The sequence below is a fragment of the Oncorhynchus tshawytscha genome, unplaced genomic scaffold, assembly GCF_018296145.1.
Source record: "Oncorhynchus tshawytscha isolate Ot180627B unplaced genomic scaffold, Otsh_v2.0 Un_contig_10858_pilon_pilon, whole genome shotgun sequence".
Classification (NCBI taxonomy): Eukaryota; Metazoa; Chordata; class Actinopteri; order Salmoniformes; family Salmonidae; genus Oncorhynchus; species Oncorhynchus tshawytscha.
The window spans coordinates 81-4,247 of NW_024605172.1; the positions used below are offsets into that span (position 1 = coordinate 81).

The 4,167-nt window shown below is 41.7% G+C and overlaps 6 non-coding genes across 6 annotated transcripts; all 6 read right to left on the reverse strand.

Annotated features, from left to right (window-relative positions):
* Positions 1-609: 609 nt before the first annotated feature.
* On the reverse strand, positions 610-682 carry trnav-cac. Its single transcript has one exon. It is a non-coding gene; the product is annotated as a tRNA-Val (tRNA).
* A 513-nt stretch (positions 683-1,195) lies between these two features.
* Positions 1,196-1,268, reverse strand: trnav-aac. The gene has a single exon. It is a non-coding gene; the product is annotated as a tRNA-Val (tRNA).
* Positions 1,269-2,047: 779 nt separating this feature from the next.
* Positions 2,048-2,120, reverse strand: trnav-cac. Its single transcript has one exon. It is a non-coding gene; the product is annotated as a tRNA-Val (tRNA).
* Positions 2,121-2,633: 513 nt separating this feature from the next.
* Positions 2,634-2,706, reverse strand: trnav-aac. The gene has a single exon. It is a non-coding gene; the product is annotated as a tRNA-Val (tRNA).
* A 763-nt stretch (positions 2,707-3,469) lies between these two features.
* trnav-cac lies at positions 3,470-3,542 on the reverse strand. The gene has a single exon. It is a non-coding gene; the product is annotated as a tRNA-Val (tRNA).
* Positions 3,543-4,055: 513 nt separating this feature from the next.
* Positions 4,056-4,128, reverse strand: trnav-aac. The gene has a single exon. It is a non-coding gene; the product is annotated as a tRNA-Val (tRNA).
* Positions 4,129-4,167: the final 39 nt, after the last annotated feature.

The window sequence follows — 4,167 nt, forward strand, 5'->3', positions numbered from 1 at the left end:
AAGAGGCTTGGTGGTTCAAAACTTCTTCCATTTAAGAGTGATGGAAGCCACTGTGTTCTTGGGTACCTTCAATGCTGCAGAAATGACCAATCATTTGAATTTACCACAGGTGGACTCCAATCAAGTTGAAGAAACATCTAAGGATGATCAATGGAAACAGGATGGACCTGAGCTCAATTTCCAGCCTCATAGCAAAGGGTCTGAAAACGTATGTAAATAAGGTTTTTTAAATATTTTTTTCATTAATAAAAACTATTTGTTATCGCTTTGTCATTATGGGCTATTGTGTATAGTACCCATTAAATACTAGCGATCACATCAAGCAGCTGAATGACAGAAAACAATCTACATTTTTGTTTGTTTTACCTTGGATTATATTGGCATTTATTTGGATATATCCATTACAATGACCCTGATAAATGAATTTGCCTGGCTCAGAGAAGCTGTCAGTCTGGTCACATTCATACAGATCGCACGGAGGAGGTCCCCCAAAAAACGGCAACATTGATCCACAGGTCGGAGAGGTAGACAGCAAGGTTTAGACAAACCTCAACTGTTTCAAACCAAATGCTAGCCTCTGGGCATTGGGAAATATTGAATATTACAAAATGTTTCCGCCCGGTTTCGAACCGGGGACCTTTCGCGTGTGAAGCGAACGTGATAACCACTACACTACGGAAACCTAATGTGTGGAAAACTAAGGGTGTGACTGACTTTCGCGTGTGAGGCGAACGTGATAACCACTAAACTACTGAAACTACAATACAAAAAGAGGAAGTCGTGGAAAATATTAGGAATGCCCACAAGTCTACCTCACATAATATCCCAAATTGAGTACCACAGAAAGAGCCATAATACCCATGAAAAACTAGCGGTCAAAAGGGAAAATGGTTCCAATCATTTTTTCCACCATTCATGTTCCCCACGGGGATTTTAAAAACACTTGAAATAAGGGCTGTGTTTCTTGTCGGCTTACCCTGGCATGGTAAACTATTTGAATCATTATGGACCTCAGACCACACGTTGCAGGAATGTATTCAGAGCGCCCAAGCTAGCCACACATGCAGAGTGCGTTACGCGACTAAAAAAGGTAAGTCTGAATAGCAAATATTGAGAAGTGCGAAGGAAAAGCATGAATTCCGAAATTGGGACCGAGTCCTAAGTGAATAGGCTTACTGTCCAATTTGTTAAAATGTGTTTCCGCCCGGTCTCGAACCGGGGACCTTTCGCGTGTTAGGCAAACATGATAAGCACTACACTACGGAAACCTAATTAGTGGAATTCAAAGGGTGTGGCTGACTTTGGCTGGGTGGGACATTTATCGCTCTCAGAACCTAATGAAATCAGAAATTACTTAGTCCATTAATTAAGCAATAAGGCTTGAGAAGCCGGGAATTATTGTGTGCCGCCGGCTCTTGGAAGAGGCTTGGTGGTTCAAAACTTCTTCCATTTAAGAGTGATGGAAGCCACTGTGTTCTTGGGTACCTTCAATGCTGCAGAAATGACCAATCATTTGAATTTACCACAGGTGGACTCCAATCAAGTTGAAGAAACATCTAAGGATGATCAATGGAAACAGGATGGACCTGAGCTCAATTTCCAGCCTCATAGCAAAGGGTCTGAAAACGTATGTAAATAAGGTTTTTTTTAAATATTTTTTTCATTAATAAAAACTATATGTTATCGCTTTGTCATTATGGGCTATTGTGTATAGTACCCATTAAAAACTAGTGGTCACATCAAGCAGCTGTAATGACAGAAAACAATCTACATTTTTGTTTGTTCTACCTTGGATTATTTTGCCATTTATTTGGATATATCCATTACAATGACCCTGATAAATGAATTTGCCTGGCTCAGAGAAGCTGTCAGTCTGGTCAATTCATACAGATCGCACGGAGGAGGTCCCCCAAAAAACGGCAACATTGATCCACAGGCAACATTGATCCACAGGTCGGAGAGGTAGACAGCAAGGTTTAGACAAACCTCAACTGTTTCAAACCAAATGCTAGCCTCTGGGCATTGGGAAATATTGAATATTACAAAATGTTTCCGCCCGGTTTCGAACCGGGGACCTTTCGCGTGTGAAGCGAACGTGATAACCACTACACTACGGAAACCTAATGTGTGGAAAACTAAGGGTGTGACTGACTTTCGCGTGTGAGGCGAACGTGATAACCACTAAACTACTGAAACTACAATACAAAAAGAGGAAGTCGTGGAAAATATTAGGAATGCCCACAAGTCTACCTCACATAATATCCCAAATTGAGTACCACAGAAAGAGCCATAATACCCATGAAAAACTAGCGGTCAAACAGGAAAATGGTTCCAATCGTTTTTCCACCATTCATGTTCCCCACGGGGGATTTTAAAAACACTTGAAATAAGGGCTGTGTTTCTTGTCGGCTTACCCTGGCATGGTAAACTATTTGAATCATTATGGACCTCAGACCACACGTAGCAGGAATGTATTCAGAGCGCCCAAGCTAGCCACACATGCAGAGTGCGTTACGCGACTAAAAAAGGTAAGTCTGAATAGCAAATATTGAGAAGTGCGAAGGAAAAGCATGAATTCCGAAATTGGGACCGAGTCCTAAGTGAATAGGCTTACTGTCCAATTTGTTAAAATGTGTTTCCGCCCGGTCTCGAACCGGGGACCTTTCGCGTGTTAGGCAAACGTGATAACCACTACACTACGGAAACCTAATGAGTGGAATTCAAAGGGTGTGGCTGACTTTGGCTGGGTGGGACATTTATCGCTCTCAGAACCTAATGAAATCAGAAATTACTTAGTCCATTAATTAAGCAATAAGGCTTGAGAAGCCGGGAATTATTGTGTGCCGCCGGCTCTTGGAAGAGGCTTGGTGGTTCAAAACTTCTTCCATTTAAGAGTGATGGAAGCCACTGTGTTCTTGGGTACCTTCAATGCTGCAGAAATGACCAATCATTTGAATTTACCACAGGTGGACTCCAATCAAGTTGAAGAAACATCTAAGGATGATCAATGGAAACAGGATGGACCTGAGCTCAATTTCCAGCCTCATAGCAAAGGGTCTGAAAACGTATGTAAATAAGTTTTTTTTTAAATATTTTTTTCATTAATAAAAACTATATGTTATCGCTTTGTCATTATGGGCTATTGTGTATAGTACCCATTAAATACTAGCGGTCACATCAAGCAGCTGTAATGACAGAAAACAATCTACATTTTTGTTTGTTTTACCTTGGATTATATTGGCATTTATTTGGATATATCCATTACAATGACCCTGATAAATGAATTTGCCTGGCTCAGAGAAGCTGTCAGTCTGGTCACATTCATACAGATCGCACGGAGGAGGTCCCCCAAAAAACGGCAACATTGATCCACAGGTCGGAGAGGTAGACAGCAAGGTTTAGACAAACCTCAACTGTTTCAAACCAAATGCTAGCCTCTGGGCATTGGGAAATAATGAATATTACAAAATGTTTCCGCCCGGTTTCGAACCGGGGACCTTTCGCGTGTGAAGCGAACGTGATAACCACTACACTACAGAAACCTAATGTGTGGCAAACTAAGGGAGTGACTGACTTTCGCGTGTGAGGCGAACGTGATAACCACTAAACTACTGAAACTACAATACAAAAAGAGGAAGTCGTGGAAAATATTAGGAATGCCCACAAGTCTACCTCACATAATATCCCAAATTGAGTACCACAGAAAGAGCCATAATACCCATGAAAAACTAGCGGTCAAAAAGGAAAATGGTTCCAATCGTTTTTCCACCATTCATGTTCCCCACGGGGGATTTTAAAAACACTTGAAATAAGGGCTGTGTTTCTTGTCGGCTTACCCTGGCATGGTAAACTATTTGAATCATTATGGACCTCAGACCACACGTAGCAGGAATGTATTCAGAGCGCCCAAGCTAGCCACACATGCAGAGTGCGTTACGCGACTAAAAAAGGTAAGTCTGAATAGCAAATATTGAGAAGTGCGAAGGAAAAGCATGAATTCCGAAATTGGGACCGAGTCCTAAGTGAATAGGCTTACTGTCCAATTTGTTAAAATGTGTTTCCGCCCGGTCTCGAACCGGGGACCTTTCGCGTGTTAGGCGAACGTGATAACCACTACACTACGGAAACCTAATTAGTGGAATTCAAAGGGTGTGGCTGACTTTGGCT